General features: G+C 54.3%; 1 long non-coding RNA gene across 1 annotated transcript in view; it reads left to right on the top strand.

The window, feature by feature from the left end:
* Positions 1-1,180: 1,180 nt before the first annotated feature.
* LOC135191236 (uncharacterized) overlaps positions 1,181-25,036 on the top strand; it is a 32,083-nt gene continuing 8,227 nt past the window's right edge. The window contains exon 1 of the long non-coding RNA XR_010308774.1: positions 1,181-1,267. This is a non-coding gene — a long non-coding RNA (uncharacterized LOC135191236). The remainder of the gene's footprint in view (positions 1,268-25,036) is intronic.

Raw genomic sequence — 25,036 nt, forward strand, 5'->3', positions numbered from 1 at the left:
ACTTCCTAACAACATCCAGCCTGAACCTGCCCTGGCACAGCTTGAGGCTGTGTCCCCTTCTTCTGTCCCTAGCTGCCTGGCAGCAGAGCCCAACCCCACCTGGCTACAGCCTCCCTTCAGGGAGCTGCAGACAGCAATGAGCTCTGCCCTGAGCCTCCTCTGCTGCAGGCTGCACCCCCCCAGCTCCCTCAGCCTCTCCTCACAGGGCTGTGCTCCAGGCCCCTCCCCAGCCTTGCTGCCCTTCTCTCAACACCTTCCAGCACCTCAACAGCAGACTGGGAAGAGGTGAGGATGTGATATTAAAGATTAGACCATATCCATCCTGCCACTGTCCCTCACCCCCCTCCCACAGCGTGGTTTCCTCAGCCCAGCAGCTGGGGGAATCTTATTCTGCTTCCCTTCCTTACTATTTGGCATTTCTTCATGGGCCAGCAGCTCTGATATTCAATGCTGCTGTGGTTGGGGAAACTAAATGAAAACAGAGGGTAAGAAATCAAGGAGCAATTGCTTCAGCACCTTTTGATGGACTCTCTGAGCTGAACTGAAATTTCTCCAGTGAGCAGCATGCACACACACATTTTCACATGGCACTGGTTGCAACGTGTAGCAGAGAAGCAGCAAAGGCACTGAGCTTCCAGTCAAGCCCTCTGGAAGAGAAGGGGCTTGCAGAAGGAGCCAGTGGAAGCAAAAAGGGGGAGTGGGGGTGGTGGAATAGGATATTCTGCAATGATAATGAGATCTGAGTTAGACTCTAAGGAGTAAAAGCACATCTCAGCAGCTGGAGGAAAGTCATCTTTGGAAAGTCATCTGCTCCCAGCATTGGATGTGCCTTTCTTCAGCTCAGCAGCCTGCTAAGCTCTCACCAGTACATCTGCATTGCAAAGCAGCTTGGCCTCCTGAGAGCTCCCTTAGCATGGTGTCTGAAATACCCAAACCTGCCTTTGATTCTTGCTTGTGAAACAAGCATGGGAAGGGTTTGCTTTGCTTTCTTTCCCCCCCCCCTCTCTTTCTCTCTCTTTTATCCCCCCCCCTTTCCTTTTAAATTAGTGTCTCAGGCTGACCTCCAAACAGCTGAATTCATTTATCCTCATCAAGCCCAACCCTTGCCTCACCTGGAAGTGATCAGGAGCTGCATTTATTGCTAGGGAGGAAGCCACTGCTTTGGCTCTGCTGAGGGAAGTTGGTCAGATCACCCCAGACATGGGTGGTGAGGGGATGGTTTGATGCTGTCTGCAAGGTTTCAGTCACCAGTCAGGACATCAAAGTGGTGAGTAAAGTTTGTCAGCATTTAATTGTGGCTAAGGGGTGGGCTAACAGAAACAAAACCACAGAAGAAAGATGTTGAGGTGCTGGAAGGTGTTGAGAGAAGGGCAGCAAGGCTGGGGAGGGGCCTGGAGCACAGCCCTGTGAGGAGAGGCTGAGGGAGCTGGGGGGGTGCAGCCTGCAGCAGAGGAGGCTCAGGGCAGAGCTCATTGCTGCCTGCAGCTGCCTGCAGGGAGGCTGTAGCCAGGTGGGGTTGGGCTCTGCTGCCAGGCAGCCAGCAAGGGGAGAAGGGGACACAGCCTGAAGCTGTGCCAGGGCAGGTCTAGGCTGGATGTTGTTAGGAAGTTGTTGTCAGAGAGAGTGATTGGCATTGGAATGGGCTGCCCAGGGAGGTGGTGGAGTGGCTGTGGCTGGAGGTGTTGCAGCCAAGCCTGGCTGGGGCACTTAGTGCCATGGTCTGGTTGGTTGGGCAGGGCTGGGTGCTAGGTTGGGCTGCCTGAGCTTGGAGCTCTCTTCCAACCTCCTTGATTCTATGATTCTAATTAGAAGCCTCCAAAATGTGTACACCTCAGAAAGGCAAAGCACTTGCTGGTGGCCCTGGAGAGCTGCTTTTGTCTTGCTTTTCGAGGCACATCTCTCAGGGCTTTCAGAGCTACCTGCCCTTTAAATCCTCCTGGAGAGAATCCGATGCCACACCTGACCTGTGAGCCTTCACCCTCAGTCCTGCAGCTTCCACCTCCGCCCCTCTCTGTTAGCAGCTGAGAGGAGCTCCTGTCCTTAACGCCGATGCTCTGAGGATGTGGCTCATCCTCCGTTGCAATTTGCCTGATTGTAAGTTGAGTTCTGTGACTTTGTTGTGAGCATCCAGGGCCGTGAAACCGGAGTGCAGCAGGATGAGCAGTAAAAATAGCCCAGTCATTAAAGGAGCTGGCAATTTCCTCTCTGATTCACAGCCTCTAAAAATCAAACCCAGCTTCTTTTTACCCCCCTCTCAGTTCTACCAGTTAAGAGGCTGTGTTTTCTGTCTGGGAGCCTGAGAAGGAAATTGTTACTCTTAAGAGCCTTATTGCTTCTTAATGGAGGTAATTAAATGGATCTTAGTAAGCTGAGGGTAGTGTGGAGCCTAAGAGTGTCTGTATACATATTCCTTGCTCTGGATGCAACACTTAGGTTAATAAAAGAATTGAGGTAGACAGTGGCTAATGTCTGGGGGTGCCTCTTGAGGCTGTAATGAAGACAGTTGCTTCCTTTGAGCTTCCTTTCACTATCCTACAACTAAAAATAACCCAGGTTGACACTTGCAGCTGAGCAGCTGCTGTAGATGCCACAGAGATGTGTGAAATAGATTAAGGGTTAGCATCACAGAATCAGGCAGGGTTGGGAGGGAGCACAAGGAGCAGCCAGTTCCAAGCCCCCTGCCATGCCCAGGGACACCCTACCCTAGAGCAGGCTGCACACAGCCTCAGCCAGCCTGGCCTCAAACACCTCCAGCCATGGGGCCTCAACCCCCTCCCTGGGCAACCCATTCCAGCCTCTCACCACTCTCCTGCTCAACAACTTCCTCCTCACCTCCAGCCTCACTCTCCCCACCTCCACCTTTGCTCCATTCCCCCCACTCCTGACACTCCCTCACACCCTCAAAAGTCCCTCCACACATTTTTTGCAGCCCCCTTCAGCTCCTGGCAGGCCACAAGAAGGTCACCTGGGAGCCTCCTCTGCTCCAGCCTGCACAGCCCCAACTCTTTCAGGCTGTGCTCACAGCAGAGCTGCTGCAGCCTCTGAGCATCCTCCTGGCCCTGCTCTGGACACTCTCCAGCATCTCCACAGCCCTCTTGTCTCAGGGGCTCCAGTACTGGATGCAGTGCTCCAGGTGGGGTCTCAGCAGAGCAGGGAGGGAGAATCACTTCCCTGGACCTGCTGCTCACACTGCTGGCCTGAGTTGGTGGACCCAGGCTGGTATCTTGCTTCTGACTGAAGCAAAGGAAAGCAAAGTGAAAGCAGACTGCTGGAGCAGAGGAAGGAGAGCAGCTCTGCAGTGCTGCAGTGGAAGGAATAACTACATGGGGAGACAGCACCACAGGATGCTGTGCCCACAGCTCCTTGGGTGCTGAGCTGCTCTGGGCTGCTGCAGTCACCAGTTGAGGTTTTGGTGATTCTGGAATGAGCTCTTTCTGTCTCTTGCTCTTCTGCCTGTTTAATGTGGGTGCTTGTTGGGCTTGGGAATGTGAGGCTGGCAGTGTAAGCCAGGACCAAACTGAGCTAAACCAGGGCAAAGCCCAGCTCCCCTGGGGTGTGAGGAGTAGGAAAGCATTTGAATCAAGAGCATGAGAGAGTTGGCTTGAGTGATATCTCTGTGTAAATAACAAGCATGTGAAGCATAAATGTCACCTCAGTGCTGTTTCTGATCAAAGCCCTCAGGGCTCCCCACTTGGCATAGAACAAAATGGATCCTTGGGGCTTGCACAGCAGTCCCAGGCTTGCTTGCTCCCCTCCTGCACTGTGTGCAGCAGGGCCATGCCCCTTCTGTGGCAGCTGCATCCTGGATCCCTGTGGCCTGGCTGCCTAGCAGGGCCTCCAGAAATAGGTGTGAAGGGGAACAGAGGTATAGAAAATCAGTGCTCAGGCAGCAAAAGCTAAGCTGGCCCAAAGCAGCTTCTTTCTGCCTTGCTGAGCTGCTGTAAGGGGGAATGAGGACCATCTGAATGGGCACTGGAGCCAACTGGGTGTCAATGAAGGTCATCTGAAAGACCTAAGCCCTTACTACAGCACTTAAAAGCCTGGCTCACTGAAGTCACCCACATGGCTGACAGTGGCACTGCACCATCCCAGAGTGATGCCAGGTAGTTGGGAGCGGGATCTGTGTGCAGCTGTGGCTGTTACTGAGGTGCTGGAGCTTGTGGCTTCCCAACCAGCACTTCTACATCACTTTACCTCACAATATGGCTCCCAGCTCCTGTGGCCAGAAGGGCTACATTGGAGATTTGGGGGTGCTGGTGGATGGGAGGGTGAGCATGAGCCAGCAATGTGCTCTGGGGGCCAGGAGGGGCAATGCCATTCTGGGGTGCATCAGAAGGGCTGAGGTTAGCAGGTCAAGAGAGGTTCTCCTGCCCCTCTGCTCTGCCCTGCTGAGGCCACATCTGCAGTACTGTGGCCAGTTCTGGCCCCCCCAGTTCAAGAGGGACACAGAACTGCTGCAGAGAGTCCAGCACAGAGCCACAGAGATGCTGAAGGGAATGGAAGAGCTCTGTTAGGAGCAGAGCCTGAGGGAGCTGGGGCTGTGCTGCTGGGAGGAGAGGAGGCTGAGAGGTGAGCTCAGTAGTGGCTCTAAAGCTGTGCAGGTGAGTGGCAGGAGGCTGGAGCCAGGCTCTGCTGGGGGATGCCAGTGCCAGGGCAAGGGGCAGTGGTGGGAGCTGAGGCAGAGGAAGTTCCTGTGTGAACCCAAGGAGGAATTTTTTCCCTGTGAGGGTGCCAGAGCCTGGCACAGGCTGCCCAGGGGGGTTGTGGAGTCTCCCTCTGTGCAGATATTCAAACCTGGCTGATGTGTTCCTGTGTGCTCTGGCCTAGGAGATCCTGCTGTGGCAGGGGGCTTAGATCAGATGAGCTTTGGAGGTCCCTTCCAGCCCCTGATGCTGTGTTGTCACTTTCTACCTGCATCAGTCCCTCCTTATATCCCAGCAGGAGCTCTGAGTGATGATGTGAACAAGCCCAGAAGAGCAAACCCTGCTGAAGACAAACACCTCTGTCTTCTCTTCCTGAGCCCTGGGGGTGGCTCTCTGAGCTCCACCTTAGCCAACCCTTTGTCTGAAGTGTTTCCAGCCCAGTACCTGAGGCAGTGGAACCTGCCAATTGCTTTCTGTTAAGGTGTGGAGCAAAACCTCTCCTGTTGAGCCTCTGCTATCTCTTTCTGCTCAGAATTTGGTTCTGTCTTCCAGGAATGATTGCTTTGGTTTCCTTTGGAGCCTGCCAGAGTGCTGTAGTCTGTGGTGCAGTGAGTGATGAGGCAGCTGCTTTATGATGTGTTCTGTAACAAGCAATTCATTACTGCAAAGGGGACCTGCAGTCACTGGCCCTGGAGCTCTGCTTTCAGTGTGGGCTCCTGCAGGCTCACAAATCTCCCTCGGCTCTGAGGGTGATGCATCATCTCCCACATCAGTTGTGAAACCTGGGCTCAGGAAGACAAAGCACATCTAACATGCTCAGCAACTGGGTTGCCTTGTTTGCTTGTCCTCAGCCAGGCCCTGCTGGAGCTCAGCAGCCAAGCACACAGGTTGCTTATCAGAGAGCTGTGCTGCCCCAGCAAGGGATCTTCTTCCCAGGAGCCTCTCTCCTCACCTTCTCCTTTGAAATGTCAACACCACCCTGTGGAGTTTGGAGCAGGGAGGGGAGGGAGCTGTGTCTGGCAGACCTGGTGTCAAAAGTTCACCATGAATCTTGTCGAGGGAAGGTGAGAAAATGCTTGTCACTGGGGGGGATGTGAGCAGCTAGGGATGGTTCTTGCTTTCTCTTCCCTCTCCCTTCTTCAGCTCCTTCTCAGGAAGGTGCCATAGGATGTCAGGGCTTGGAAGGGACCCAAGGAGATCATCCAGTCCAACCCCTCTGCTAGGGCAGGACAATACTAACACAGATCACAGAGGAACACATCCAGACAGGCCTGGAAAGGCTCTAGAGAAGGAGACTCCACAACCTCTCTGGGCAGCCTGTGCCAGGGCTCTGGGACCCTTCCAGCCAAGAAGTTGCCCCTTGTGTTGAGGCAGAACCTCTTTTGCTGCCACTTGCACCAGCTCCCAAACTGAAACTCCTTCCCACCACTTCCCCAGGGAGTGCTCACTGCTGCTGGCAGCATCTCACCCCTCAAGCTAGAGATGCAGTTCCCTGCTGTAAGCATCTGAGGCAGTCCTGCTCTCTGCCCACTCCCTCTGACTACCCCTTAAGGCACCACTGTGCTGAGCAGCTCAGGCTGGAGTTTCAGCACAGCCCTCAGAGAACAGACACCTTTGGGTTTTGCTCTTTTGTTGTTTGCTTGCCCTTCTCTGCTCACTCAGCCTGCCAGAGCTGCCTTGCATGGGGGTGTTTGCCTTGCATGGGGGTGTTTGCCTTGCATGGGGGTGTTTGCCTTGCATGGGGGTGTTTGCCTTGCATGGAGGGGTTTGCCTTGCATGGAGGGGTTTGCCTTGCATGGGGGTGTTTGCCTTGCATGGGGGTGTTTGCCTTGCATGGGGGTGTTTGCCTTGCATGGGGGTGTTTGCCTTGCATGGAGGTGTTTGCCTTGCATGGAGGTGTTTGCCTTGCATGGAGGTGTTTGCCTTGCTCAAGTGGCTCTGCATGGCTGGAGCTTTGCTGTAGCCCACTGAATCCAAGCACGTCCAAGGGGGCTCTCTACCAGCACAGAGCTCTGTGCATTGCTCAAACAGCTGTGTCACTGTGAGAGAGGCAGAGAAGTGCTGCTGGTTCCTGCAGGCTGTGATTTCAGGTGGGGATGGGAAGCCCCTTGGAAGCACTAAACAGTAGCTGCAGCTTGGGTTTAGTGCAGCTTTGCTCCCTGTGAGGTTGGAAAATGACAGCTAAACTTCTGATCTTGGCAAGAGCAGCCTTAATCCCTGGGAGATTTACTTAGCTGCAAATAAATGTTTCAAAGCAAGCTGCCTCCTTGCCACCTGTTTGTTGGATTGCAGCAATTTCTCTGACTGGATTTTGGGCTTAAGTTTTGTGTGTGGTGGTTTGGTAGTTGGGGTTGTTTTTTTATCTTCAATATGGGAAATGATCTGTCAGAGAGGAGGAAAAGAAAAAGCAAGGCAACCACTCTTGTCTCAGCTGCTTGAAGTTTGAGGTGGCTCTACCTGGCCAGCAGTGGAAGGTGCCATGGAGGTTGGTGCTTTGGGTGAGCCTTGCACAGATCTCTGCCAGAAGCAAGTGAATTGGCTTGCTAGGAAGGGGATTTAGGATGGCAAAGGGGATTTAGGATGGCAAAGACTCACCTGCCAGGGGCAGAGCCAGCTCAAAGTGCTTTTGTCCTTGTTGTTTTGAGCATGGCAGATTTGTTGTCACTGCTAAGCCTTGGCTGCTGGTTCAGGAGCCCCCAAGCCAGATTGCTGCTCACTGAAGGCTCAGCTGCTTCCCTTCCATCCTCACAGACTCTCTTAGATTGGAAAAGACCTTCAAGCTCCTCGAGTCCAATTGTTAGTCTCACACTGACAAGTCCTTGACTAACCCAACTCCCTCAGCACAAGGTTGAATTGCTGTGGTTGGAAAGGACCACCAGGATCATCCAGTCCAGCCTTCATGCCAGCATCCTTCATCACCAGACCATAGCCTCAAGCACCACATCCACTTTCATTTTAAACACCTCCAGGGATGGTGACTCCATCACAGGATCAGAGGATATTAGGGGTTGGAAGGGACCCAAAGAGATCATCCAGTCCAACTCCTCTGTCAGAGCAGGACAATCCTATCTAACACAGATCACACAGGAACACATCCAGGCAGGCCTGGAAAGGCTCCACAGAAGGAGACTCCACAACCTCTCAGGGCAGCCTGTGCCAGGGCTCTGGGATCTTTCCAGTCAAGAAGTTCCCCCTTGTGTTGAGCTGGAACCTCCTGTGCTGCAGCTTCCATCCATTGCTGCTTGTCCTATCCCAGGGAGCAGTGAGCAGAGCCTGTCCCCCCCTCCTGGCAGCCTTCAGATACTTACAAACATTGAGCAAATCCTCTCTCAGTCTTCTCCAGCCTAAGCAGCCCCAGGTCCCTCAGCCTCTCCCCATCAGCCATGCCCTTCAGTCCCCTCATCATCCTTGTGCTCCTCTGCTGGACTCTCTCCAGCAGATCTCTGTCCCTCTTCAACTGGGGAGCCCAAAACTGAAGGCAGGACTCAAGATGAGGTCTGACCAGGGCAGAGTAGAGGGGGAGGAGAACCTCCCTTGCTCTGCCTAATACACCCCAGGATCCCATTGGCCTTGGCCACAAGGGCACATTGCTGTGCCTTGGGGAACTTGTTAGCCACCAGGACCCTCAGGTCCCTCTCCACAGGGCTGCTCTCCAGCAGATCACCTCCCAGCCTGTGCTGGTGGAGTTTATTATTCCTCCCCAGATGCAGGACTCTGCAGCACCTCCCTGGGCAGCCTCTTCCAGTGCCTGACCACCTGCTCAGGAAAGAACTTCCTTCCAACATCCAACCTAAACCTCCCCTGGTGCAACTTGAGGCCATTTCCTCTTGTCCTATCATTAGTAACTCAGGAAAAGAGATCATTTCCAGCCTCACTACAACCTCCTTTTAGGTAGAGGGCAATAAGGTCCCTTCTCAGCCTCCTCTATTGGTTGTGATGTCCTTTCACTGCTCAGAAATGAGAAGCATCTTTCAAACTCAGCTAGCACCTGCCAGGAGAGGAGGCACAGACACAGCTGAGCCTTGTTTTTTCTGGTTTAAGCTGGTCCCTGGTTTTCTGTTTTAGGCTGGTCCCTTCATCAGGAGGTGACTCAGACAAGCCTGTTCTATCAAGGAGCACATCCCAGTTCCCCACCAAGCTTTCTGCCCTCCTCTACTGCTGGCAGAAATGGGTCAGGGTGAGAAATTTTGGTGGTGGTTTGTAAGGAGGCTGCATCCTGGCTTGGTGTAAGAACAGTTCCCTTCTGGAGACCTTCATCTCCTGCTGCCTCTTAACTGCACCTGGGGTACTGTGTGGCCAGCTCCTGGAATGAGCTGTGGGTTTGGGCTGGGGCAGCTGGAGGCTCACACAGCCCAGTCTTTGCTCCAGCAGGTTTGCAATGCCAAACCAGAGGCTCCTGGGGGATTCTCAGCCCCAGTAATTGGAAGCACACTCCCTCCTAGGCTCAGTGGTCACAGCTTCTTAACTGCTGTAATGAGATTTCCTGGTGTCCTAGTCCAGCTTGAGCAGTGACAGCTCAAGGCAAGCAGGATGTGAGGGCACAGGAGGGCACAGCCTGCTTTTCCTGCCCATCTCATGGCAAAGAGCCTGATCCTGTGCCAACCATCAGGGCCACAAAGCAGCCATTGGACTCCTGCAGGCATTTGGCCTTAGTTGTGAAAGCCAAGATCAGGACTGCCTCTGGTACAACAGCTCCCAGATGGTGCCAAAATTATCTCCAAGCCTTTGATGGTGGAGAAGCTGCAGGCTTGGGAAGTGCAGTGTGCAGATCTGGCTGTCACTGCTGCAGTCCTCTGTTATTAGACCCCCTGAGATGCTTCGTGGAGAGCACTCAGATGTGCCAGTGACACTGCACTAAAGCAGCAGGGGACTGGCACTGCCTCACCACCTACTCGAGTCAAAGCCTGCTAACTGCTCATTAAGCTGCTCCTCCAGCCAACTGCCAGCAAGATGTGATCCCATCCCTGGCTGCTAGGTCAGTGCAACAGAAAGCAGACCTGTCAGGAGCTGTCACCCAACAAAGGCAAGCAGAAGGAACACATATTTAAAGCACCCCCAGCAGCACAGCTGTGTGCTGGGTCCAGCACAGCCATGCTTGCTGCACTGACAGCACAGCTGCCATGGCAGCTTCTGTGCCCACTGCCTGGGCAGCAGGATGTGCTGCTGAGGATCCCCTTGGGCTTGTCAAAGGCAATCAGGCTGGGTTTTCCCAGCTGCCTGTCTCTCCTTGCAGGAATGCTGGTGAAATACACATGCTGGCAGCCACAGCTTCTGCTGCTGCTCGTGGGGGTCACTGAGGATGCCCTTATCCTGCTCAGCTGTTCCGTGGGGGTTGTTGTGTGGCTGTGTTGTTGCACAGCATCTCTGAACAGAGGTTCTGAGCTGTGAGACAAGTGGCAGGCAGGAGCAGAGCATGAAGTCAGGCTGAAAGAGTTGGGGCTGTTCAGCCTGGGGAAGAGAAGGCTTCAGGGAGGCCTTGGAGCTGCATTGCAATACCTGAAAGGGACCTACAGGCAGGCTGGGGAGGGACTGTGCAGAAGGGCTTGGAGTGTCAGGATGAGAGGCAATGGTTTGGAGCTGGAGCAGGGCAGAGTTAGGTTGGACATCAGGAGGAAGCTGTGCCCAGGGATGGTGCTGAGACACTGGCACAGGCTGCCCAGGGCTGTGCTTGAGGCCCCATCCCTGCAGCCAGCCAAGCTCAGCCTTGCTGTGTCCCTGTGCAGCCTGCTCCAGCTGGAGCTGTCCCTGTTGAGTGCAGGGGGGGATGGACAAGCTGACTTTGAAGGTTCCTCCCAACCTGATGCTATCAAAATATTTGCAAGTTCCTTTAGTGCCTTCTCCCCAGGATGTTTTCTGCTTGAGTTGTGGGTTTGATAAGAAAGAAAACTCTGTTTGCTGTGCAGCTGAAGGCAGACCCACGAGGAGACTTTTCCTTCTGGAATGACTCTGAGGGAGATTTTATTGCTGATTTCCCCCCTCCCTCATTCTGACTACTGCTGACCTTGTAAGGTCAGGAGATTTGTGCTGGCAGCCCTTCACAGGCAGTGTGCCTGCACAGATGTGTGCAGCAGCAGCAGTAGCAGCCATGTGCCTCCTTTCCAGGCTGTGGTACCCATCTGGACACAAACTGTATCAAGAACAAGGGCCCAGAACTTCAGCCCTGAAGTGGCCCCATCGTGCCAAGAGCATGTGAGGCAGAGCAGCTGGCTGTCCCTCTCAGGCTTTCAGAAGAAAGCCTTCCTCTCCTCTTCTTTGTGTGTTAATTCAGAGAGCAGAAGGCAGATGGAAGGAGTCAATGCAGCAAACAAAGAGTGCAGGGAAACTGGAGCATGACGCTGGCTCAGGGTGGAAGGCTGGAGGGCAACAGAGGTGAGCCCTTGGATGGGCAGGGAAGTAATCTCTCTAAATGCTAGGCTGGCCATGGTTCTTGAGTGAGATCAGGTTAGACAGCCCCTGGGATAACAACAGCAGAAGTGGACACAAATCCCTCCCACGGTGGCCTCTAGACTAAGATCACAAGTGACTGAGCTGGGCTGTGCCTCTGCAGCGAGCCTCCAAATTGGTTATGGCAGTTGTGAGCTGTGGCTGTAAGCTCTTTGCTGCAAGAGTGGTCAGGGACTGGCACAGGCTGCCCAGGGAGGTGGTGGAGTCCCCATCCCTGCAAAGGTGCTCGAGAAACCTGTGGCTGTGGCACTTGGCTGTCGTGGTGGGGTTGGATGTGGCACTTGGTGCCATGGTCTGGCCTTGAGCTCTGTGGTAAAGGGTTGGACTTGATGATCTGTGAGGTCTCTTCCAACCTTGGTGATGCTGTGATGCTGTGGTTGGCCTGGATGGTCTTGGAGAGCTTTTCCAGCCCAAACAGCTCTGTGATTGTGTGGTGCAGAGGTGTGGGAGGGCTGGAACTTGTGTGGCTGTCAGAGCAAGCAGAAGCGTGGGCAGAGGCACAAACTTGGCCCCTGGCACAGTGAGATCCTCACTGTGCTCCTGGGTGTCAGTCACTGTTGCCAGCTGCCTCCTCGGGCAGAGTGGAGGTTTCCTTTGCCAGCAGTGGAAGTGCTCAAAGCTCTGCAGCCTGGAAGGCATTAAGGAGAACTTTACATGGTTTGAAGGGAAGTGCTCTAGAGGAGTTGGTAACCTCAGCATCAAAAGCTACCCAGCACTGTCTCCCTGGCTCTGCCCCTCCATGGTCTCTGGAGGCAGCAGGCTGCAGATGCTGGGCGAGCTCCTGAGCCCTGCAGGGAGTGCAGCAAGAACTGACTCCTAAGTAAGTTGCTTTCAGATGTAAATGTGGTTCTTCAGTCGGCACCTGGCTCTGTTGCAGCCTGCCCTTCAAGCAGGGTCTCCAACCTGCCTTTACAGCAGTGTGGTCATCCCCATGAAACCCCCCTGAGGCTGTGCCAGCTTCTCCCACTCGCCCTCTGCTTAGGCAGAGGCACCAGGCAGTGCTGCTGCTGGGCTCTGGAGCACGTAGCTCATTCTGTCACACTGCTCATAGGCATGACAAAATCAATAGGTAGATGTTCCCTGCTGTGTGTTTATGCTGGGACTGGAGATAAATCTAACTCATTTGGGTGAATACACAAGGGAAGGGAGTTTAGGAAGGTAAAATGCCTTGGTGATGTTCAGCTTAGCTTGTTGCTATGCAACAACATCCTGCTGTAACCATAGCAACTTCCAGAGAAGCACTTGGTGCAGACCTCTTCTTCTGGTAGGGGCTGGGGAGAGAATGCAAGAGAAATGCTGGGGGGATGCCACAGAATTGTTGGGTGCTTCTCCATGCTAAGCCAAAGATGGGACTCAGCAGTGCAAGGCTGATCCAGGATCCTGTGGGTTCACTCCTGCAGCTCCTGTTCTTAGGTCTGGTGGTTTTCTGCAGCCATCACTTGACAAAAGGGCTGAGGTTTGACTGCTTTTCAGGCTGGAGGCCTTTGCATTAAAGGGCTCTTGGATAGAACACCAATGTCCTGTTCTGGGCCCCTCAAACCAAGAGAGATGTTGAGGTGCTGGAAGGTGTTTGGAGAAGGGCAGCAAGGCTGGGGAGGGGCCTGGAGCACAGCCCTGTGAGGAGAGGCTGAGGGAGCTGGGGGTGTGCAGCCTGCAGCAGAGGAGGCTCAGGGCAGAGCTCATTGCTGCCTGCAGCTGCCTGCAGGGAGGCTGTAGCCAGGTGGGGTTGGGCTCTGCTGCCAGGCAGCCAGGGACAGAAGAAGGGGACACAGCCTCAAGCTGTGCCAGGGCAGGTCTAGGCTGGCTGTTGTTAGGAAGTTGCTGTCAGAGAGAGTGATTGGCATTGGAATGGGCTGCCCAGGGAGGTGGTGGAGTGGCTGTGGCTGGAGGTGTTGCAGCCAAGGCTGGCTGGGGCACTTAGTGCCATGGTGTGGTTGGTTGGTTGGGCAGGGCTGGGTGCTGGATTGGGCTGGCTGAGCTTGGAGCTCTCTTCCAGCCTGGCTGATTCTATGAAAGCAGCTGGGAACCCAACCAGGCAGTAGCTGCATGGAGCTGTGTTGTCCTGTAAGCAAAAGCAGTGTTGCTGTTCCTGGTCAGGAAAGGGAAGCAGATCCTTGCCTGGGCTGTAGCTGTTCCTGCAGGGCAGAGGCAATTCAAATAGTCCCAAGTACCCCAGAGTCTTCCTCCTAGCATCATCTCATCACTTGTCCTGCCAAAAGGGCTCCAAGGAAAACAGTGGAAAAGCAGAGATGGGAATGAGGCCAGAATGAGATCTTCCTGGCCCAGCACAAAGCTGTGGGTGACTGCCCCAGCAGGTCTCCAGCCTGCACACTTGGCTGGGGTTGCTAAGTCAGCTCTTCAAGAAGTAGCCCCCTTCCATGCTTGGAATGGAGGAATCTCTTTGCACCTCTTTGCAATGTGGTACTGCCAGAAGCCAGCTCCAGGCAGGTTGTCTTTCAGAGGATGTCATAATTATCCTTCCTCACTGCACCAGCAAGGGGAGAGCTCTGGCTCCAGAGGTCTGATGCCTTCACTGGGAGGAACACACAATCCACAGCACAACGTAGCAGAAGGTGCCAGCTGGAGCTGCTGCTGCTGCAGGAGAGATAATTAAAGAGATTTTTAAGAGGAAAAAGCAGCTTTCAGGGAGGATGAACATGCACAGGAGTAGGAGGCTTGGAGTAGACTATGATAAATGTTTGGGATTAAGCATTAAAGCCAGAAGGGAAGAGTAATCTGGGTCCTTCCCCAGGAGAAGTGGCTGACTGCCTGGCCAGGGGGCTGGCTGGGGGGTGGGGGTGAAGTGAGCATGTTCCTGGGAGCAGTGCAGATGATAGCAGGCTGAAATCAGGCTGGCAATCTCCAGCCATAGCCTCTAAAGGGATCCCAAAACCTGTTCAAGGAGAGAAGTGCCCAGCAGAGGCAACTGAACTGGCCAGAGGTGCTGCCTGCCTTTGCAGGACCTCATGGACTTTGTTTTGCTTTGGTTTAAGTCGCTCTGGGAAGTTAGCTCTGAGGCTGAGAGCATCAATTGCTCTCCAGGGAAATGGAAAAGCCTGAGGCCATTTCCCAGGCGTGGGAGCTGACCAGCAGGCAGTGAGCAACAGCCTGGGCTGCTGCCTGGCAGCAGGTCGCTTGCATCTGCCCAGAGGCAGTGCAGTCCCTGTGCTGCTTCACCTCTTACTGGGGAGCTTGAAGCTGATGGGGTTAGAAATATAGAATCAGCCAGGCTGGAATCACAGAATCAGGCAGGTTGGCAGAGAGCTCCAAGCTCAGCCAGCCCAACCTAGCACCCAGCCCTGCCCAACCAACCACACCATGGCACTAAGTGCCCCAGCCAGGCTTGGCTGCAACACCTCCAGCCACAGCCACTCCACCACCTCCCTGGGCAGCCCATTCCAATGCCAATCACTCTCTCTGACAACAACTTCCTCATAATATCCAGCCTGAACCTGCCCTGGCACAGCTTGAGGCTGTGTCCCCTTGCTCTGTTTTTGGTTGCCTGGCAGCAGAGCCCAACCCCACCTGGCTACAGCCTCTCTTCAGGTAACTGTAGACAGGAGTGATGCTTGAGCAAGACCACAGCTGGCAGAAGCCCTTCCCAGGCTCAGCCTCATGGACAGCTCAGAAACATCCTAATGAAACGAACCACAGGTGCAGAGGTTGCTAAGCAACAGCATCCTCAGGCAGCAGCCACCCCACCCTCACCTGCTGGAGCTGCTGCCTGCCCTCAATCCCTCCCTAGGCAAAGTGCCCTCAGCCCTGGCTTGGCTGGCACAGGGACGTTTGGAGCAGGAGCTGCTTGCTCACAGCTCCTGGCTGCTGGTGGGGGGGGGATAAATAGCTCTCAGGTATCTGATTTGCTTTAAGTGCAGTTGTGATGACAACAAATTAAGCTGCTTTTGTGACGCTTGGCAGATGTGGCTTTTTAAGTTGTTTGGGGTTGGTTTTGTTGTCGTCTGGTTGGGTTTGTTTTGGTGGTGGCTTTTTTGTTTGACTCGAAGAGAAAGATGGCAAACTATAAGGCTGGGGGAGGGAGGGAGGGAGGGAGAAAACCCCAACCCTGCCATCAGCTCCAGAATGCAAGCAAGCCCTTGACAAAGTCCTTTTTCTCCCCAGAAGGAAATTAGATACCTGTCAAACTGCATTTCCCCCTCAAAAGAGCTGCTCACACATTTCCATTTGCCTGCATAAATAGAGCCTCATCTGCTCCTCCTCTGTCTGTCATTTTGCTCCTCACAATTCAGCACTGGCTGTGGGAGGGGAAATATTTCAAGGCACTTCCAAAGCAAAAGGCAGCCCTGGGTTGGTATCGTTTCCTCTTGGCTTTCTTAGCACCATTCACTGTGCTACAAAGGAGTAGGGAAACATCCATTTAAAATCAATCAGATAATATTGTGTTCCAAAACATTAATTTCTAGCTGCAAGAGGGGAAAAAAAAACCCCAACCCTGTTTGGTTTCAAGCAAACTCTGTCTGATGAAAAACTCTTCTGATTTTGCTTTCCCAGCCAGGGCAGGGATGGTTTGGTGGTTTTTTTTGGGTGGCTGGGGAGACCAAGGGGGGAGGTTTATTCATAGCATCGCAGAATGGTTTAGGTTGGAAGGGACCTACCTTTAAAGCTCATCTGTATTCAACCCCCCTGCCGTGGCTAGGGACACCTCCCACTAGCTCAGGTTGCTCAGGGCTTCATCCGACCTGGCCTTGAATACCTCCAGGGAGGGAGCATCCTGGCTGAGGGAGCTGGGGGGGTGCAGCCTGCAGAAGAGGAGGCTCAGGGCAGAGCTCATTGCTGCCTGCAGCTCCCTGAAGGGAGGTTGTAGCCAGGTGGGATTGGGCTCTGCTGCCAGGCAGCCAGGGACAGAAGAAGGGGACATAGCCTCAAGCTGTGCCAGGGGAGGTTGAGGCTGGATGTTGTTAGGAAGTTGTTGTCAGAGAGAGTGATTGGCATTGGAATGGGCTGCCCAGGGAGGTGGTGGAGTGGCTGTGGCTGGAGGTGTTGCAGCCAAGCCTGGCTGGGGCACTTAGTGCCATGGTCTGGTTGGTTGGGCAGGGCTGGGTGCTAGGTTGGGCTGGCTGAGCTTGGAGCTCTCTTCCAACCTTGATTCCATGATCCACACTGGCAGCCTGTGCCAGTGTCTCCCCTCTCTCAGTGCACAGAGGTTCTTAGCTACAGTCCCTGAGCAAAGAGCTGTTAAAGCATTTGAAGATCCTTTTCCAAAGGCTGAGTGCTCCCAGGTCTCTTCCACTTGATTTGTTTGGAAGGCTGAGCACCTTTTGGTGAAAGAGAAGCTGAGAGTGCTGCAGACAGCAGGCAGAGAGCTGGAGAATTAATTGGCCCCATGGAGGCAGGCAGCCTCTGCTGCTGCACAGCTCAACAGAGGCGTGCAAGGGCTGCTCAGGTCTGAGCTTGGCAGCCTTGGCTGTGGCCAGCCTGAGCTGATGCACAATTGCTCAGCAGCAAGAGGCATTGCTGGCTTGTTAATTAATTTTCACTCCAACCCCACGGGTCTCTTCTTTTCTCTGTGCCTCCTCCTAGCTGGGGAGGGGTCGTCAGGTGCTGGAACAGCTGCAGGCAGCATTTCTGCCTTCAAAGGTGTTGAGGGAAGGAGGCCATCAGAGTTTCAAATGAGTAACATCCATTCACTCTCACTGAAGCTCACACCAGGAGGAATTACTCCCTGGGAAATGTGGCTTCTCCTGGCATCTGTCAAAGCTTTCCAATGCTACCTCTTCATTAATTGTAGGGACTGTCACTTGGCAGCCCTGCTAATGCTTGCATCCACCCACAGTGCTACCTAAAAATAATAAACAGGGAAATTCAGTCTTCTTTAACCACCCCCCTCCTCAATCTTTTTATAGCTGAACCTGCTGCTTTGGCTCTGCTTGGAGATTACCTCCTGTTTTTCACTGCTGCAGGCACTTTGAAGCCTCAGCCCTATCTAGCACTGCTCCTCTCTTGGATTTTTCCCTCTTGTTATCTTTAGGTCCAGCCTAAATCACTTGGCCAGGAACATTTCTCCTGCACTGAGGCTGTGTGCAGCAGGAAATGCTGTAGGAGCTTTCTCCTTGGGTTCCTCACAAGCCTGTGGGCTCTGCCTGCACTGCTGAGCTGAAAGATGATGAGCAGCAGAAGTGTTGTGTTGCTTCAGCCAGGGGAATGCTGTCAAGCAAAAGCTGGGAAGCTTTGGGAGCTGCCCAAGCCATCCTGAACTGACAACACTTCATCAGTGTTAGATGAATTTCCCTTTCTCCCAGTGCCAGGTCAGGCCCAGGGGCTGCTTGCTCCCATGTACATCTCCCCCTCACACCACCTTCCTGTTAGCTCAGCTGGGAATTCAGGCAAGAGTTAGTTCCTTGTGTGTTCACAGCTAGCACTGGGTTGGAAGGGACCCTCCAAGATCCCCCTGCAGGCAGCAGGGACCCCTCCAGCTGGAGCAGGCTGTACAGGCACACAGCAAGGCTGAGCTTGGATGTCTCCAGGGACTTCATCCCTGGGCAGCCTGTGCCAGTGTCTCCCCACCCTCACTGTGCACAGCTTCCTCCTGCTGGCCAACCCAAAGCTCCTCTGCTCCAGTTCCAAACCGTTGCCTTTCATCCTATCACTCCAAGCTGCTCTTAAAGATCCCTCCTCAGCCTTCCTGCAGGGCCCCTTCAGATATTGAAATGTGGGTGTGAGATATTGAAATGTAGTTAGCTGTAGCTCTACCTGGAGCTGGTTTTGCCTCTGACCATGTTCTGGTTTTGGTTTCTCTATAGCATTTAGTAAGACTTTGGCATAAAGGAAAAGTAGCCTAGCTTAGGGTGAGCTCCTCACTGATGCCTCTCTTGCATAGGATCATAGGATGCTAGAAGTTGGAAGGGACCCAAAGAGATCCAGTCCAACCCCCCTGCTGGAGCAAGACAATCCTATCTAACACAGATCACACAGGAACACATCCAGACAAGCCTGGAAAGGCTCCACACAAGGACACTCCACAACCTCTCTGGGCAGCCTGTGCCAGGGCTCTGGGACCCTTGCAGGCAAGCAGTTCCCCCTTGTGCTGAGCTGGAACCTGCTGTGCTGCAGCTTCCATCCATTGCTGCTTGTCCTATCCCAGGGAGCAGTGAGCAGAGCCTGTCCTCCCCAGCCCTCAGAGAGTTATAAACATTGATTCAATCCCCTCTCAGTCTTCTCTTCTCCAGTCTAAGCAGCCCCAAGTCCTTCAGCCTCTCCTCATCAGCCATGCCCTCCAGTCCCCTCATCATCCTCACAGCCCTCCGCTGGACCTCTCTAGCAGATCCCTGTCCTTCTTCAACTGGGAAGCCCAAAACTGAACACAGTGTTCAAGATGAGGTCTCAGCAGGGCAGAGTAGAGGGGGAGGAGAACCTCCCTTGCTCTTGCTTTGAAGGCTTACCTGGCTGCCTCCTTCCCAAAGTCCCCCCCCTGTGCTCGTGGCCTCTCTTGTGCCCTCATTTGCTAGGCACAGACTCCCTCGAGGACTATTTCTCTGTCTGCTTCTCCATCTCCACTCCCTCTCAGGATGTTCCATTCCTGAATTTGCATTTAAATGAAGTGGAAAGGGCCAAGTGGGAATTCAACCTCTGCCCAGCAGAGCATCAGCCCATGCCTTGGTGTGTTGCATTCTGTCTCCTAAGGTCTCAAGGCAGGGGCAGCCTGGATGCTGCTGTGGTGCAAGGAGCAGAGGCTGCAGAGCTGTGCCTGCTCTGCTCCCTGGGGAGCTGCACATTGCAGCAGCCTTTCAGCTCCCTGTGCAGTTTGCCAGGGTGAGTTTGGGTTATTTTGGGCCACAAGCACTTCACAGCTCAAATCAGCAAGGCAGACCCAGCGTGGGGGCAAGGCAAGGAACAGATAATGCAAAGGGTTTGTGCCAGCATTGTAGGAGTGAGTGAGCCCTGAGCAGCTCCAGCAGCGTGCTGAGGCTGCCCATGCAGAGAGACACATGCAGCTTGCTGCCATGCAGAGAGACACACAGTATCACAGTATCACCAAGGTTGGAAGAGACCTCACAGCTCATCAAGTCCAACCCTTTAGCACAGAGCTCAAGGCCAGACCATGGCACCAAGTGCCACGTCCAATCCTGCCTTGAACAGCTCCAGGGACGGCGACTCCACCACCTCCCCGGGCAGCCCATTCCAGTGTCCAATGACTCTCTCAGTGAAGAACTTTCTCCTCACCTCCAGCCTAAATCTCCCCTGGTGCAGCCTGAGGCTGTGTCCTCTTGTTCTGGTGCTGGCCACCTGAGAGAAGAGAGCAACCTCCTCCTGGCCACAACCACCCCTCAGGTAGTTGCAGACAGCAATGAGGTCTGCCCTGAGCCTCCTCTTCTCCAGGCTAACCAATCCCAGCTCCCTCAGCCTCTCCTCGTAGGGCTGTGCTCAAGGCCTCTCCCCAGCCTCGTTGCCCTTCTCTGGACACACTCAAGCATCTCAATGTCCCTCCTAAACTGGGGGGCCCAGAACTGAACACAGCACTCAAGGTGAGGTCTAACCAGTGCAGAGTACAGGGGCAGAATGACCTCCCTGCTCCTGCTGGCCACACCATTCCTGATGCAGGCCAGGATGCCACTGGCTCTCTTGGCCACCTGGGCACACTGCTGGCTCATGTTCAGGCAGGTATCAATCAGCACCCCCAGATCCCTCTCTGTCTGGCTGCTCTCAGCCACTCTGACCCCAGCCTGTATCTCTGCATGGGGTTGTTGTGGCCAAAGTGCAGCACCCTGCACTTGGAGCTATTGAACCCCATCCCATTGGACTCTGCCCATCTGTGCAGGTGGTCAAGGTCCTGCTGCAGAGCCCTTCTGCCCTCCAACCCAGCCACATCTGCCCCCAGCTTAGTGTCATCTGCAAGCTTGCTGATGACTGACTCCATGCCCTCATCCAGATCCACAGTGAAGGTGCAAGGTGGTTAACACAGTGTTAGCCAGGCCAGAGTCCAACTGAGAGCCTGGCCTTGCTCTGCAGAGGAGCACTGCAGTGGAAGCATCATTAAATGCACTATTCAGAGCCCAAATCTCCTTTATCAGAAATTTATAACCCAGTTAAAATGGATCCATTTGGGGCCCAGTGAGAGCTCTGGCTGAGAGAGGAGATCATTCCCCAGGTTTATTTACACAGTTTGATAGCTTTTATGTCAGGTTAGTAAAAAAAAAAGAGTCTGTGCCAGTAAAATACTTTCCCCCTGCTTGTAAAACTCGAGTCTTTTATCTGTGCTGCTCTCCTGGGCTGTGCATGGGAGCTGGAGGAGGCAGGTGTTGAGAGAGGAGGTGCACCTGGCCCACTGATGCCTGTGGCTCAGCTTCTCTCTGTTGCATCCCTTGGAATCTGCCTTGCTGACATCCAATCCTTGCTGTACTCCCTGAGGGCTGCTGATGTGGGTGTTTAAAAAGCACCCAAATACTTGGATGGGAAAGAAAACCCATGAAAGGTCTAACAAAGTTCTGACACCTCAAAAAATGCCTTCAGCTGCCCAGCACAAAAGTATCACCTTCTCCCAGGCAACCAGCAATAGAACAAGGGGACACAGTCTCAAGTTGTGCCAGGGTAGGTCTAGGCTGGATGTTAGGAAGAAGTTCTTCACAGAGAGAGTGATTGGCATTGGAATGGGCTGCCCAGGGAGGTGGTGGAGGCACCGTCCCTGGGGGTCTTCAAGCAAAGCCTGGCTGAGGCACTTAGTGCCATGGTCTGGTTGATTGGTTAGGGCTGGGTGCTAGGTTGGACTGGATGATTCTGGAGGTCTCTTCCAACCTGGTTGATTCTATGATTCTATAAGGCAGGAAGGAGGTATCACAGTGTCACAGTATCACCAAGGTTGGGAGACCTCACAGATCATCAAGTCCAACCCTTTAGCACAGAGCTCAAGGCCAGACCATGGCACCAAGTGCCACGTCCAGTCCTGCCTTGAACAGCTCCAGGGACGGCGACTCCACCACCTCCCCGGGCAGCCCATTCCAGTGTCCAATGACTCTCTCAGTGAAGAACTTTCTCCTCACCTCCAGCCTAAATCTCCCCTGGCACAGCCTGAGGCTGTGTCCTCTTGTTCTGGTGCTGGCCACCTGAGAGAAGAGAGCAACCTCCTCCTGGCCACAACCTCCCCTCAGGTAGTTGTAGACAGCAATAAGGTCTGCCCTGAGCCTCCTCTTCTCCAGGCTAACCAATCCCAGCTCCCTCAGCCTCTCCTCGTAGGGCTGTGCTCAAGGCCTCTCCCCAGCCTCGTCGCCCTTCTCTGGACACGCTCAAGCATCTCAATGTCCCTCCTAAACTGGGGGGCCCAGAACTGAACACAGCACTCAAGGTGTGGTCTAACCAGTGCAGAGTCCAGGGGCAGAATGACCTCCCTGCTCCTGCTGGCCACACCATTGCTGATGCAGGCCAGGATGCCACTGGCTCTCTTGGCCACCTGGGCACACTGCTGGCTCATGTTCAGGCAGGTATCAATCAGCACCCCCAGATCCCTCTCTGTCTGGCTGCTCTCAGCCACTCTGACCCCAGCCTGTATCTCTGCATGGGGTTGCTGTGGCCAAAGTGCAGCACCCTGCACTTGGAGCTATTGAATCCATCCCATTGGACTCTGCCCATCTGTGAGATGCTGACCCCCATTCTGTGTTCTCCTTAGCCTGAGACCCTTTCTGCAGAGCTCCATTGGCCTGTTGGTATGTTGATGTGGTCCAGTTTAGATCCTTCCCCACTCGACTGCACAGCTTGATGAAGCTCTGCAAGGCTTTGATAGCAGCTCAGAGGTGACAAGAAGCAGCAGTGGTTGCTTCCTGCTCGTTAACAGAAAGGTAGAGAACAAAGTGGGGGAGAAAGACTCTGGAATTCCATCCCCCACAAGGCAGATTTAGCCTTGGCTCCTTCTGCTAAGTTCTCCCCAGGCTGAGTTTACTGCTTGTGTAATGAGCACAGCTTTATCAGGGCAGTGATTGGGGGGCAATAACAGCTTTAATCACAGCAATTCTATTGCAGTGCTGTTTCTGCTGCAAAAATATTGTTGTGGTGGGGAAATTTCCTGTGGCTGGGGGAGCATTGACTGAAAGTGGAGGAGCAGGACAAGACAACAGAGCTTGGCTGATGCTCAGTTTTGTGAGTGGTCAAGGGAGCAGAGATGCTCACCCAGCAGGTGCTGCTGTGGTGGTCAGGAACTGGGCCCTGCCTCTGCTCTTAGGCTGTGCTGAGAATTTAGGTCTTCAGACAGTGTAAGGAAAAGGTTTCCCCTGAGTTAGAAGCACAGAGTCACAGATTGCATCAGGGACTCTCCAAGGGCATCTTGTCCAACCTCAACAGGGGCAGCTCCAGGTGGAGCAGACTGCAGAGGGACAGAGCTGGGCTGGCTGCAGGGATGGGGCTTCTCCTGGACCTTATGGAGGGTGTGTGTGTGTCTCTCCAGGACCCTATGGAGGAGGGGGGCTTTTCCTGGACCCTATGGAGGAGGGGGCCTCTCCTGAGCCATATGCAGGGGTGTATGTGTCTCTTCTGGACCCTGTGGAGGAGAGGGAGGTTTACCTGGACCCTATGGAGGAGGGAGGGGCTCTCCTGGACCCTATGGAAGAGGGATGCTTCTCCTGGACCCTCTGCATGGGGGGTGTGTGTCTATCTCCTGGACCTTATGGAGGGGGGGGTGCGTGTGTGTCCTGGGCCCTATGGAGGGGAGGGGGATGCTTCTCCTGGGCCCTATGGAGGGGAGGGGGATGCTTCTCCTAGGTCCTATGGATGGGGGAAGGTCTCCTGGGTCCTATGGAGGACATTGTCCTTGCAGAGAAAGGCAACCTGAGAGCAAAGCTAAACCCATCCTGTGGAACCAGCAAGAGCAAACCTCCCCTGGCTGCTCCTTGTCTGCTTGCTGCCTTCCATACATTGCTTTGATGCCACTAGAGAGAAATCCTTTTGCCCCTGGCAGAACCTGATGTGATCAGAGGCAAAGCTGAGCTCTCCAAGGCGTTGGCTGCCTGGGCAGTGCTCAGCAGGGCAGAGCCTAGGGTTAGGTGCTGATGATGCCTAAGTTGTGCCAGGGTAGGTATAGGCTGGATATTGGGAAGAAGTTCTTCACAGAGAGAGTGATTGGCATTGGAATGGGCTGCCCAGGGAGGTGGTGGAGGCACCGTCCCTGGGGGTCTTCAAGAAAAGACTGGATGAGGCACTCAGTGCCATGGTCTGGTTGACTGGCTAGGGCTGGGTGCTAGGTTGGACTGGATGATCTTGGAGGTCTCTTCCAACCTGGTTGATTCTATGATTCTCCCCTCTTCCTCTATCCCAGGCACACAGTTCTTAGCTGGAAAGCTGAACCTGGATGCTTTAAACCAAAGGAAAAACCCTCACAGAGAGCACAGACATTTTCCAGTGGAAGGGAAAAAGAAGCCAGAACCTTGCTCCAGCCCTGCTTGTTGTCCTGCAGGCTGCTTTGGTGCCACCCAGGCACCCCTCTGAGAGAACCCATCACAACCTGCAATTCCTGCCCGTGGGAAGCAGTTAGCCCCAAAGCAGGAGCCCAGGCAGCTCTGTCGTTTCGGTCAGCCCCTGAACCCTTGCCTTGTGTGCACAGCAGTCTGTGCTCCAGGCGAAGAGCTGGATGCAAATGCCTGCATCGTTTCGCTTTCAGTGCCTCCCTAATTGTGTTTCCAGCCTGCTTCTACAGCTCTTTAAGTGACATTTAAAGAGGACAATGAAAGGTTTGCTCCCTGGCAGTGAGTAAAGCAGCAGGCTGGGCTAGCTGCGTGGTGGTTAACAAAGCACTGAGCCTGGCATCGCTTTTATGGCTCGGACTGACAATGGGAGCTATTTCCAGGGCTTCACATCGAGACCTGTGTAATAACAGCGCCAGGGGAGTGCAAATACTCTGACTGTAAGCTGTGGGAGATGTAGGCTTAGGGTCTGGGGGTGGAACTTTGCTTTGAGGGTGATGGAGCACTGGAGCAGGCTGCCAGAGCCGCGGTGGAGGATCCAGCTCTGGAGTCGTTCAAAACCCACCTGGATACCATCCTGTGCGACCTGCCCTAGGTGATCCTGCTCTGGCAAGGGGGTTGGGTGATCTGCAGAGGTCACCTCCAAGCTCTGCCATGCTGTGTGTGCTACTAGAGGCTGTGAAAGGGCTCTCAAGCTGGAGCGGGATGCTTGAGGAGGTGGTGGTGAGGCTGGGGAGGGGACTGGAGGGAAAGTCTGATGAGGAGAGGCTGAGAGAGCTCAGGATGCTCAGCCTGGAGAAGGGGAGACTTAGAGGGAATGTTATTGCTCTCTATAGCTACTTAAAGGGAAGCTGTAGTCAGATAAGGGTCAGGCTCTGCTCCCAGGCAGTCAGTGACAGGACAAGAGGGCATGGCCTGAAGCTGCACCAGGGCAGGGTTAGGTTGGATATTTGGAAGCACTTCCTCAGGGAAAGGTGATTAGGCACTGGGATGGACTGCCCAGGGAGGTGGTGGAGTCCCCATGCCAGGAGGTCTCCAGCCACAGCCACTCCACCACCTCCCTGGGCAGCCCATTCCAATGCCAATCACTCTCTCTGCCAGCAACTTCCTCCTAACATCCAGCCTCAACCTGCCCTGGCACAGCTTGAGGCTGTGTCCCCTTCTTCTGTCCCTGTGTGCCTGGCAGCAGAACCCAACCCCACCTGGCTACAGCCTCCCTGCAGGCAGCTGCAGGCAGCAATGAGCTCTGCCCTGAGCCTCCTCTGCTGCAGGCTGCACCCCCCCAGCTCCCTCAGCCTCTCCTCCCAGGGCTGTGCTCCAGGCCCCTCCCCAGCCTTGCTGCCCTTCTCCAAACACCTTCCAGCACCTCAACATCTCTCTGCAATGGAGGAGCCCACAGCTGGACACAGCACTCCAGGGGTGGCCTGAGCAGTGCTGAGCACAGGGGCAGAAGAACCTCCCTTGTCCTGCTGCCCACACTGCTCCTGAGCCAGCCCAGGATGCCATTGGCTCTGCTGCCCACCTGGGCACTGCTGCCTCCTCTGCAGCTCC

The sequence above is a fragment of the Pogoniulus pusillus genome, chromosome 38 (genome assembly GCF_015220805.1).
Source record: "Pogoniulus pusillus isolate bPogPus1 chromosome 38, bPogPus1.pri, whole genome shotgun sequence".
Taxonomy (NCBI): domain Eukaryota; kingdom Metazoa; phylum Chordata; class Aves; order Piciformes; family Lybiidae; genus Pogoniulus; species Pogoniulus pusillus.